At 38.3% G+C, this 13,268-nt stretch overlaps 1 long non-coding RNA gene across 4 annotated transcripts in view; it reads right to left on the bottom strand.

Annotated features, from left to right (window-relative positions):
- The window catches only part of LOC116817955 (uncharacterized), an 87,352-nt gene that overhangs the window by 70,175 nt on the left and 3,909 nt on the right, over positions 1-13,268 (bottom strand). For 3 of the 4 annotated variants that reach the window (XR_012656640.1, XR_012656641.1, XR_004372053.2), the window contains exons 2-3: positions 10,526-10,643; positions 3,197-3,353 (exon numbers count right to left, since the gene is read on the bottom strand). This is a non-coding gene — a long non-coding RNA (uncharacterized LOC116817955). Of the gene's footprint in view, positions 1-1,270; positions 1,347-3,196; positions 3,354-10,525; positions 10,644-13,268 lie in introns of those variants that run through there. The other variant, XR_012656642.1, reaches the window with a different exon arrangement.

The following is a 13,268-nucleotide window of genomic DNA, read 5'->3' as shown; positions in this document are numbered from 1 at the left end:
GTTTCCCTTTCCTAATAACTGCCTATACATGATGCCCCAAGAGGCTAGGTTTCTGCTCTGGGATTGGCGTAGAAGTAAAGCAAATCTGGAGCCTGAACATCCCCTCCTGTGTGAAAAGCCCCAGGGAGGATTTAACACTGTGAGGAAATTGTTACTAAGAATAATCCAGTTTCCCCACATCCACCCAACATAAAAGCCACTCTGAAATGTGGGGCATGCACGGAGGACTTGTGCAGTTACAATTGCTCTTCTGTCCCCCAGTGCTTTACCTTTGAGCCCTGGCAGCACAGCTACATTGGAGCCATGCCCCTCTGGCCATGATGGCTTCATGGGAGGGGATAATCACGGAATTTTGTGCAATATGTGGCTGTGCTGCTGTACTCACTTTTTCAGCTATCTTCCACAGAGCCAGAGGGAGGATGTTTTGCACCTTGATTACCAATGTCATCCACATTACAGATTCTGTGCAATATCTAGCCAATACCCCCATTTACCCACTACTGTTGACAGGTCTCTTCTCTCTCCCCACAGAAAAACTCACATCACTGAGACAACAGGAAATCCCAAATGCACAATGTATTGGGGGGCGGGGAGGAGGTGATATTCAATGAGATAGAAGTTGGCAGTTTTAATACCCAGTCTGAGAAAGTACACCTCAATGATTTTTTTGTCCTAAACCATTTTCTGGAAGCGAGGAGTCTAACTCTTAAAATAGTCTGTATACAGAACTACAAGGTACTCTGTTCCCATACCCTTGAAATCAATGGGATCACTACAGAGTAGGGCACTACTCCATGTTGGTAAGGGCATCAGAATCTAGCCATAAGACACCACCACAGCATCTTGCTTCTCTACCAGAGCAAACAGAGGAGCAAAAACAGCAGATGCATCCAGCACTTCTATTACTGAAAAGGTTACACACAGACACAGAATTTACCTGTGCTACCAGAGTGAGTACTGTACGGGCTTCATAAGGTCTGCAGTTTAGACTGAGACCACCATTTCTACTAGATTATGGATTTGGAAGGATATATATGGCAGAACTGGGGGTTATTGAATAAAATTGCAGCAACTATTAAAATTGGTGCCATATTTTTTCCTTCCTCTAATTAAAAACTGTTGCTTTTCAGAAAAAATCCTGAAGAGTAATAAGAGGAACACTGCCAAAACATATTCTCTTTCAATGTTTTAAATCTCTCTAAGGTCACTCCCCTTGCATTCTTGGCCAATGTGGCTGTTTTTTTAAGCAGGTTTCAATCATTAGCCAGAATTGTGAATGTGAACATTTTGTTGTCTAATTTATTTTAAAAACAGAAGAGCACAAAGAAACAGCAAAGGCCACCTCCCTGTTAGGAAAAAAAAGATTGTGTGGGGGTGAGAGCACATATCTTTTCACAAGATGTTTAATAACATTTCTTAAATACATCCAGAGTTTTCAAATGCCTAAATGTTGTTTGTTACAGGTTATCCCCACACTATGTTGTTTCTGCAACTAAAGTTAATACAACAGATTTTGAGACTGAGCTTTGTCTAACAAAACCCTGTCAATAAACAATGTTACAGCTCCTTTCTAGAGTATCACAGTTGCTATATGTTCTGTCATGGCATCAACACATCATAATGTCATAACGCAGCATGCTGGTGTTGCACTGTCCTCAACTTATTTTGGGTTACTTTGATGGTCCTGTACATGCTCAACAGAACAGTCCCATGTAACCAAAGCAATTCCACAAAATTCAGGACAGATGGCAATGTGAGACAAAGGGTCATAAATTGGAGAAAAACTAGCTACAGTGATTGCAATAGAGAAGCTTGTAATGGCTGCAGTACGATAAAGAAGTGTTAGAATTAATCCACAGCTATCTGTCTTTATTTTGCTAACCCATTCAAGTGGATGCCACAGCACTGAGACTACATTAATCAAAATTTGGAATGACCTGCTTTTCATTGCAAACTGTGGTTATCTTTCTTTACTGATTGGCCTTGACCTGTCAGCTGCATTTGGTACTGCTGACCCGGGGGATCTTTTGAAGAGCCTTGACTACTATGTAAGGTTGTCTGACTCCATTCTTGCTTGGTTTAATTCATATTCTTCTCAACGTACCCATTTTATTTCCAATAGAAATTGCTCATTTAATTGCACTGTAAGTTTTATGGGGTATGCCCCAGGCTGCATTCTTTATGCCAAGCTTCTCAATAGTTATATGAGGAGCGGGGGTGGGGGGAAGGCACTTACAAAGCAAAACCAGGTTTCACAAAGCTGAAAATTTTCACCTCTTTATTGTCCAAAAAGCAATTCTCTGCAGTAAAACAGAGTTTCTATGTCACAAGCATGTACATTTGACAAGAAAGTCTACTTTTTTATTTAATGAACTTAATATAGATTTTTTTCCTCATAGATTTAGGAGTTCTTTTCTTAGTGCTGATGCATATTAAGATTAGAGATGGACTCAAACCACATCTTTGCATCTAACCACTTCTGAAGTTTGTGGGGATGGGGTTGATAATATGAACCCAAATCTGAATTTTGTAGTTCAGTCCCAAGACATTGATATTAGTGCTGCTGTATAAACTCCTCCCTTTCGCTCTGCCAAAACAACTCTGATTTGACCTCCTGAGGTTTCCAATTCCAGGTATCAATAAACATGCTAACTACTTAGCGTATTTGTGATATTTGCTAAAATATACAAGGGATTAAAACTGAGACTACAAAACTATTTCACCTAATCAGTTAATCTAGATTCGATTTCCAGTTTCCAGGAATGCATTCAAATATTATGCGCTGTAAACAAACTCTTATCAGAACAATCCATAAGCCTGCATAGGAGCCCCACTTCTTTTAATAGGGCTAGGTAGAAGTTAAGAGGGACCGTAGCATTGCAGCCAGTATTTAGGACCATCAGATTCTTCAACCACCAGATGATTAGGGAAACAAAGGGCAATCAAAATATAAGGTATGGGTACTAAAAAGGATGCTATATACATTCTGATTTTCATTGCATACTTTGTATTTATAGTATATTTCAAAATGCAGACCTGGGCCTCTGGCTCATATATTTGACTTTATACTAGAACTAATTAATTCTACTAATAATCTCACAATCATGAGGCTTGCAAAATTTAAAGTAGCATTACCTTTCAGGAGTTCAGAAGAGGGGATACATTTCTTTTAATGATAGAGAAGAACAGGATTAACTTGGGCCCTTCTTCAGTTTGTTCTGCTCTGGGGGACTGCTGCATCCACATATAGTCCCATTGTCTTCAGTGGGGCTCCATGCAAGCGTAATTGTCTGCCCATACAGATGCAATTGCAGGGTTAGGGCCTCAGAAAGCATAATACTGACACTGTATTACTTAGAAATAAAACAGATTTGTCTTGTTAGTATTGTTTATTTTTAACATGTAAGTAAGTTTGTTTTGTGCAGTGCAAGTCATCACATTTAAAAAAGATGGAGAGGGTTCAGAGATGAAAAATTAAAATTAGAAAGGTATGAAAATAAAATGTATGATGAAAAGTTTTGAGAACTGGGTAAAAAAAGAGATGAAGAGTGATAGGAGACATGACAACCATTTACCAATGAGGGAAAATTATAAAAAGGACATTATATAAAAGGACTATATTGGTTTCACTTATCAATACAAACAAAGCAATAGACAGTAATTAGTGAAGGACCAGAGCGCAAACCTTGAATCCAGACTTCAGGAAAATTCTTAATTTGATCTGAATCTGAATATTGTGACTTGGGCCAACGTATAGTAGAACAGGCTTAAATATAACAGGAGAATGTTAGACTATTATGTAAACACAAATTGACAAAATGCAGAAATGACTGAGATTCTATGTCATGTAGCTCAGTTTTACATTCAATTGACTTAGGTGGAGTTATTCCCAGTGTCCTCCATGTATAAGTATGATTTAAGACAGCTCAAGAGAGTCTGAGGCTATGTCCACACTAGAGAGCTTACAACAGCACAGCTGTACCAATCCAGCTGTGCCACTTTAAGATCTCTCGTGTAGTCACTCTATGCGAGAGCTCTCCTGTCAACATAATTAAGTCATCCCTAACAAGTGGCAGTAGCTATGTCGGTGAGAGAAGCTCTCTTGTCGACATAGCGCTGTGGACACTGTCACTTCTGCCAGCATAATTTATGTCACTCGGGGGTGCTTTTTTCACATCCCTGAGCAACATAAGTTTTGCCAACAAAAATGGTAGTGTAGACATGGCCTCCACACAGTCAGTATCCACCCACTGCTTGTACAGAAAAGTGTTTTTTTTTCCTTTCTATATCTTCCACAACACAATTCTCCAACCATTTTTTTACTACATCAACAGAAACAAAAATATTTTCTCTGACTAATCTGTATTGCTTGGCTCAATAGCAAAAGTAGGAGAACTTGAGAATCAGAAATAAGGGCATTCTTACTTATTAATAGCTGATTTTTCTTCTTCCAATCACTCACATTGACCTTTTCAGAACAAAGTCTCCCTGTTGAACAATAACTGGCAGGGCAATACTCTGAGACCATGTGTCATAACAAGTTGCACTTTGGCTTTAACTTTCAGCTCTACCTCTCAGTAACACACTCATTACACAAGGGGAAAAAAGCACCTCAAAATATAAACTAGGCAATACTGTTTTTCATTTATGGTAAACTTGGTCATCTGTCTGTAGCTGTATGTGACACTCTGAGGCAAAAAAATGATTTCACTCCCCCACACACACTCAGCATTATAAAAAGCACACCAATATATTCTCCCAAGTGAAGAAACATATCAAATCTGTGTTCACAAAATGTTTAGCTGAGACACTTGAGTATCTTCCCAGACCTGAAGAAGAGCTCTTTGGGGCTTGAAAGCTTGTCCCTTTCACCAGCTGAAGTTGGTCCTATAAAAGATATTACCTAACTCACCTTGTTTCTCACACCATGTTTATTCTGGAGAATACCCATTTATAAAACAGTTCCCCCACCCTACCTCCATCCCCAGTTAAAAACACATCCCTGTCTTGCAGCAAAGATGGGGACAAAGTATGATATGTTCCCAAACCATGCTACAGTCTGTGACTTTGAAGGGTTGTAGCACAATTTAGAAATTGTAACAAAGTAGCAGGATCTACAATCCTACACAGGTATTCAGGACTTCTAAGCTAACCCAGGGTGCAAGCACTATGTTCTGCTCAGAGGGATGTAGGAACAGGGACAGGGAAGTCCTGCAGGAATAGCTAGATTTAGGGAGAAAACTTAGGCTTGAGGTTTATGGTCAATTATTTAAATACCAACAAGCAGAACCCCAAGAAGGGAGTGAATTTGGCTTTTCTAGACAGTGTAGACATTATTTAGCTTAAAACATGGTCCAGTCCCCTCAGTACCATACAACAAAGCTGTGTTTTAACAATGTTTTAGTGTAGATGGGAGTTTAGTTGTCAAGTAATGGTATCCATATACTCTGTCCTCAGCCCTGAATCCCACTCTAGTGTGTTTGTACTACTCCAGAATAGCCATGTCTTATGTCACCCTCCCGACAGCCCCCAGCACAGGAGGCATGCTAGAGGCCTTCCTGTAAGAAGGAGGCATGGCTGGAGTGCTCACACTACCCTCCAGCAACCTTCAGCTAATTAATAGCCTCCTGGGGGCAGAGACAGCCAAACACACTTTAGCGCAGCCCTGGGCCTATGCTGGACCTAAACTGGCCCCAAGCCAGACCCAGGACTGGGAAGGCACAAACAAGTGCTCCCACCTCAGCTACACCCAGCAGATTTGCTGCAGCTGAGCACTGAGGGGTTTGTCTTAACTGCCTGGCTTTGCAAACTACTGCATAAATATGTTCAATAATAGTAGTAGATCATTCCTTGTACTATATGTTTACCGAACACTATATTAGCACTATAAGGGCTTGTCTACACTACTGCTTAAGATGATGTAACTTATGTCACTCAGTGGTGTGAAAAAAACACACTCCAAGCGACGTAAGTTAATTGATATAAAGCAGTGTCTCTCACCGACATAGCTTCTGCCTCTCCCGTTCACACAGTGCGTCTTCACTAGATGCACTGCATCAGCGCAGCTGCACCCATGTAGCATGGTAATGAAGACATGCCCTTAGGCCCTGTTCACACTACCACACCCAACAGCTGCAGCTATAGGTAGTCTAAAATTATAAAGAGTATTTGCAAAAAATTCAAAATCCAGAGGTTCATAAATGTATTCAAAATGTTTTGATTGGAAAATTGTCAGTTTAGAGTTTTTTCTCTCCTGTCTTTCCCTTTTTTCTTTTTTACTACTTTCCCCTTTTGACACTGAAAGAGTGGACGGAAATGGGAAAAAAGGAAAAATTTAAATGCAAAAATATGAGAACCCACTTCCTTTGGTTTTGGAGTTCATAAAAATATTAAAATTTCAAAAAAATAAAACATCACACAAATTTCTGTTTTTAAAAATACTTCTTTACAATGCTTTTTAAATCAAAAAATTTCTACCATCTCTTGCCACAGCAGTATTTGAAAAATCACATCAAGCAATGTTCCAGTTATTGATAACTGAATGTTTGTAACTAGCAAACATTAATGCCCCAGTGCAGAAAGAAAGAAAGAAAAGAAAAAAAAACAACACACACACACACAAATGTAAGCCCATATATATTTGTTAAAACCATGATGCAATCCCTAGGTTAAAGTATAAATTGTTGACAAAGGGACACTGAACCAAAGAAAAGGGTAAAAAAAGAGCTGGCAGCACATGAGTAGGTAGTGATATTGCCAAGTGTAACAATGTTCCACAATTGTCTAACAGTAATAGCTCTCTCCCACCACTACAGTCATGGTCAGGACTATCTGAACTTGTGCTTCCCACTGGTCAGCTTGGAATATTCCATCAGGGCAATAGTTAAACAGTTCCTTTCTTCTGTCCAAGTGGCCTGAGAATGGTTTCATTCGCCAGGGAAGCAGAGGATAATCTTTAGCCAGGGAGAATCCTCCTAGCATAACTGGAGCAACCTCTATATCATTAATGGCCACAGTCACCTGGAGGCAGCTTCCTTTATTCATAAAGGCAAACAGAGCAGAGTTCCAAAAGATCCTAGCATGATGGACCTTTGCATACCACCATTTATGTTTATGCACCTTTGACGGTGCTCGATCAGGCATTGGAGCACCAGGAAGAAGTACCCCGTTCTACTTATAAACTCTAAGCCCTGGTGAGAGGGGCAAACAACAGGCACCTGGGTTCCATCAGTTGTCCCAATTCAGTTTGGGAACTCTATGTGTGCAAAACGATCAATAATCTCCTGAGCATTACAAGCTTTATAACTTGGTGCACTACCTTAATGCAGAGCATCACACACCTGTATGACAGTGCCCCTAACAATTGATCTCCCTATGCCAAATTGGTCTACATATTCAGGCATTTGAGGCTCACTCTACAGCATTAAAAACAGTAGTATAATCATTGCAGTTCGGGCTGGAACTCAGACTCTGAAGTACTGAGAGACAGATGGGCTTTACACGCCAACTAGTGTGCGTCAACTCATTCTGAACTAAACCCCTCCTCCCCCATGTAGACAAGACCTCAGTTGGTGTAAGCTGACACAGCTCCATCAAGGTCTCAGGAGCTTACATCAGCTGAGGATCTGATCCTATGACTTTTAAAGACTTTATCCAGGAATTTTCTGTGTGTTGACGACATTGTTAAAAAAGAGTTAGAGTCCATCAACACTACAAAATAATCAAAGTGTTTCAATCTGTGAATGGTGGAGGAATAAGTAAATTGCCTTATGTTAATTTGTGTAGCTAAGTACTGGTGATGGACCTCCTTCAAAGTCATGCTAATTACCTTTTGTTCCCAGAAGAATTCCAACTTGTCAAAAAGGACATGCAATTGTATAAAATATCCTTGGGTCCTGATCCTGTTCCTCTCAGGTCTGCATAAGGCTTTATACAGGGGAAGCTTAGGCCATAAGGACTGAGATCCCAGTCCTAAGATGGAACATCCCGCAATGACATTGGACTATAATCTATGAACTATTTCTAAAATAACTCTTTGCAACTACAGAGCTCACCATCTCTAAATTTTAGTTTAGTTAATAAGAATTGGCTGTATGCATGTATTTGGGTAAGATCTGGAATATTCAATAACCTGGGAGGTAATGTGTCCGATCTTTTGGGATTGGTAGAACCTTTTCTTTTATATGATGAAATAAGATTTTCAGAAATCTTCATTATATTTGATGTGGGTACCTGGATGGAGGACTTAGTCTGGATCACTTTAAGGAAACTGCGTTGTTTGAACTTCTGAGTAAACAGTAAGGTATAAAAGAAGCTGTTTTATGCTGGCTTGGTAAATCTAAATATTGGAATATCCACCAGCTTTTTGGGGATTGTCTGCTCCATTCTTTGCAGTTCACTCTAATTAAGTGACCACAGCTGCCCCCACTGGGACCCTGGTCGCAGGTTGCAAACCACATTTCAGCTGCATTTGAGCATAACAGTGTTATTGCAAACATTGATACAAGCTCTGGTGTGGGCAGAGCCTTATATTATGAAAACTTCTGGATAGTTCTCAACAGGACCCAGTGGAGATCAAATGGATATTCCACAAAAACCCACATTTGTCTGCTTCTTCTATCTAATCCTGCTAAGTACTGTTTATTTGAAATAGTTTTATCACAAAAGACATTTCCAATGTGAATGCTGTTTCAGTTATGTGAAATCACTTGTTTAAAAATTACTGTCTCAAAATATTATTTCATTTTAATGTATTATACAGTTAACCTTATCTTAGATTTTTGTTTGGATAAACTGCTTACACTACTATCCTGCTTATTAATATATGGAAAATGATTAATTATATGGTCAAAGAAACCATGAGAACTCAAATCCTGTGTGTCCTGAAGGCAGGAAATGTCATTGGGTTATATATTGCCATAAATATTTCTAGTATATTCAGCAGTTTCTGACTGTGCCTGTTGCAATGTGACCTACAGTATTTGGTAAACAGGTGTACACTGTCATTACTGTGGTGAAATCTGAACATATTAGTGCCACACAAATGGTTTTATCTTTTAATATGATTTGCTGTCTCAGAAAATATGTCCATGTATTTCAGGCATTTAAAAATCAATTTGGCTCTAGAAATTAGCTGCTGCTGCTGTTCACTAACACCTACACAGACATCTTGTTTTAGGTTAAATCCTCCTAGTTGATTCTATGCATACAGCTCAAATAAGCGATTAAAATAGACACAATGTGTTAATGGGCTCTATCGTTCTCTGTGGCTTTATGCTAGATGCACAGCTTTCACTTTGGAGCTGTAGGTATACTCCAGAAAAAAAATTAAGGAGAGGGGTACTTAGAAGAAAACAGGTAGAAGTCACCTACGGTCCTGACACAATAATAAATTAAGACAGGTTCGTATAAAAGGGGAAAATGTGTTTTTATTTAAGACCATTTATTCCTAAATAAAAATGTTCTTCCTGTTTATAGAGAGAAATGAATGATTTACAGCTCCTTACTCAAAAGTGGGAATCATTAGACAGATATCTAGATACATGTGTTTTTCTAAGATATGTTTTAAGGTGAAAGTCCAGTTGCAAACATTAGTATAAAGTGTGGATGAGAGACACTCCCCTGGAGGAATCAACAAATTAATTCTGGCACCTTGTGATAGACACAGCTCTGTTTACGTATGTTTTATGCTATATATAAAAGAAACTGTACCCATGTTCCTCAGATAAATACTCTGAAAGTCTCAAAAGACAAGACGTTTCTCTCAGCAAGAATAGACGAGGAAATATTTTTTAAATGAAGCACAATTTGTAAACAGAACATGGAAAACAAAAAGACAAGGCATGCTACAATCAAAAAGCAGGATCCTAGTCACTGGGAACAGTAAACATAACTGGGAGAGTAAGTGAAGAGTAGGAATTGCTTATCTGAACGTACTATGATATTTAAAAAAAAACCTCTGGGATAATCCTTCATGAAACAATTTTTGAGGGTAGCTATTGTTTATGCTGAAAGAGTAATCACAACTGTGCTTTATATACTGTAGTCAGAGTCAGGAGAGTGTGTAAATTCAGATTAGAAAATAAAAGAGAGAGTTTTCCATGTTTAGCAGCAAGGAAAAAAAGGATCTTGAATCAATCCCACACATGTAATCCATTCCCAGATGGAAGGCTAACTATTGGTTGAATGCTGACCATGTGTTTGAGCTATACAGATCTGAAAACCCCTCCCAAGCCAGATCTGCATTGCAGTCAGTGAAGGAACAAGATTTATTTGCTCTACCCTCTTCACATGCATAGCTATGTAGACAATCAGGAAATTCACTTGCAGATCGCCCCCAGTAATACACTGTAGCCTGTAATGTTTAGTATTTACCCCCACTAATACACTATAGCTTGTAATGTTTAGTATTTACCTAATAATACAATTATTTCTTATTAATGTCTTCCAAGCTGTTAATCATTCGTGGGGAATTCTTAAAATAAAATATTACTCTTAACACTTTAAGGAGCAGAAAATATCTTACCTGAATTGCCATAAAGCTCGTGTCTTGGGTTTGTTTTCTCCTTTGGTAATATTACTTGTGTGAATTTCTCTTTCCCATTCATAGATCTTTTGTTTGGTGTCTTAGGATCTTTTATTTCCTGTGAAGGGGACACCAACATTAGTTAGATCAGTGTCAAAAAAAATCTTATATTTATTCTTTGCCTCTTTGCTTCTTCTATTGTGATGATTTCTTTATATATATATTTTAGCAGGGCTGGATTTAAGTGCATTAATTAGCATTACATTCAACACGTTAGCCTGCATCTTAACTGGGTTTTCAATAGTGGTAAACTAACTCAATTGAGCTACCTTGATTAAAAAACACATCATTTTCTCCTGACAAGACACACCCAACCTCTTTGTCCTTCTTCAGGCTAAGGTCTGGTCTATACTACAGTTAGGTTGACGTAAGGCAGCTTATGTTGACCTAACTCTGCAAGTGTCTACACTAATGTAGCTCCCACCAATGTAAATCGACCACTACACTGACTTAATAACTCCATCTTTGCGAGAGGCACAGCGCTTAGGTCGATGTAGTTAGGTTGACACTACATTGCTTACATTGACTGTTGCTGCATTCCAGAAGCCATCCCACAATGCCCCACACTGACAGTTAAATTGGTGCAAGCACTCCTGGTGAGCTCACATACCACCAACACCAGGAGCATAGTGTGGACATGTAAAAGCAATGTAATTAATGTGGTGACTGTACATTGACATAAGTTAGGTTGACTTAATTTTGTACTGTAGCCTTGCCCTCAGGTTTAAAGGTGATGTGTTAGCTAACATTAACACATTTGAAAAGCACACTGCCTCACTAAGCTGATCAAGTTAAAGCCTAGGGTAACTCAACCACTTTAGCATTTTTAAATATATACGCTGCCTTGTCTACATTAGATATTTCAAATGTGTTTCCTAACACATTCTAACATTATCTCTTTAAATCCTAGCCTAGGAAATGGGTTAACTGGTAATTTCTACCTTATTTTTTGTCAGAGGAGATCTCTTTTATTCAAGACAACTGTTTGTTCAATGATACAACTTAAAAAGAGAAAAATGCCACCAAAACAGTCTGCAAGGAAAAAAAGGGAATATGACTGAGCTAAAACCACAAAACCTAAACCATAAATATGTTCAGATTTGATTAGTGTTTAGCACGTTAAAGAGATTTGAATTGTCTACAAAATTGTGTCCAACTCAGTAATCAAAGATGTAGATTATTTTCTCATATGGTAGAGGCTATTTGCAGAGCATGTGCATGCAAAATCTTTACAAAATATAAAACACTTTTGTACAGTATGCTGCTTGTAGAAAAAAAAAAAATCTCTCTCCTGACCCTGAATGAAAACAAAATATATAGCATCTCCAAGGGGAAAAAAGCCGTTTAAAAGTGCTTTTAGTTGAGCTAGCTGCTGACTATTTAATATTCTTTGTTCACTGTTATAGCCCCATGAGAGTCACAGCAACCAGATGTGCCTCTTTGGGGGGACAAAAGTCATACAATGTAAGTCTAAAACAGCAGACAGAATAGAGCAGTCATAATTTCAGGGGGAGAAGGTGTTTGGAGTTATTTGTTGTGTTCCTTTGGTTATTGTGTGCATGTATATACATCATATACACACAGAGCAAGACTTTGTAACAGAATAGATAAAAACTTATTTGAACCAAACAATGTTTAAAACAGAATAAATGTATAGCTTGTTCAGATTTTTCATCCTGACACCTATAGTCATTTTGGCTGTGGGCATTGTAACATTAATTGAGTGAAGTGAATGTTTGCAGTCTACACTGGATAAAAATTAATATAACTATGACTGCAAAAATTTAAACATATTTACATACTGTGTATGTTCCTGTGTTTGCTCAGAAAAAGTTGGTTAATAAAAACAAATATAGAGGTCAAAATGATGGGTCCTAAATAAAGAAGAAATTGCAGATTATATAATAAATAGTTCGAGCTTCTGTAGTAGCATCCATATTTAAATATATAATATTCCTATGAATCCAGGGAAAGTACTGCTTACTGAGCAGCCTACTGCCTTGCAAACTCATCTGGACTTTCTTGAACTATACAGCACTCAGGACAGCTAAAGAGAGATTATAAAAAATACAAACTACTGTCCACTAGATTTGTCATGATGAAAGGAAGCCTGAATATTTGCAAAAGCAGCTGGGAAAAAAGGAGGTGACATCTTAGTTGCCTCCACTAGTAGCTGCTGCTACTTAATATGACACATCATAAGGAAAGAGGAAACTAGAGCCACCAGTAGAATGGATAAAAATAACTACATTAACATTTCCATGTAAACAAATGTTGTGAATAACAAATGGAAAGGGATATGTCCAGGAGGTCTGATTAATCAGTTTGAGGATCCCTGGGGCATGCTATCTAGCTAACAAAAATTCTATAAAACTCCTGTAACTCACTGGAAAAATTAGTAAATTATATTCTGTAGTTCCTTAGTTATTCAGAATGGTCCCATTATCATTTTTTGTTTATATCATTATATCCCAGTTTTACAAGAGGAAGATTGTCTTGAATTTCTGTTATTTCATCCAAGCTGATGCCTAGTCCTACATCCAGTTCTGGTAGACTAATGTGAACCTGTGTAATGTGAAATCATCAGCCACAATTCACCATTGCCCTGCACTTTATGTAGTCCTTGAACAATGCAAAGTGAGTGTAAAATGTATGTAAAATGCTACCATTCTCAGTTAGTGGC

Source organism: Chelonoidis abingdonii, chromosome 10 (genome assembly GCF_003597395.2).
Source record: "Chelonoidis abingdonii isolate Lonesome George chromosome 10, CheloAbing_2.0, whole genome shotgun sequence".
Lineage (NCBI taxonomy): Eukaryota > Metazoa > Chordata > Testudines > Testudinidae > Chelonoidis > Chelonoidis abingdonii.
The sequence above is the reverse complement of the archived record's forward strand: the minus strand, read 5'-3'. Positions and strand labels throughout refer to the sequence as shown.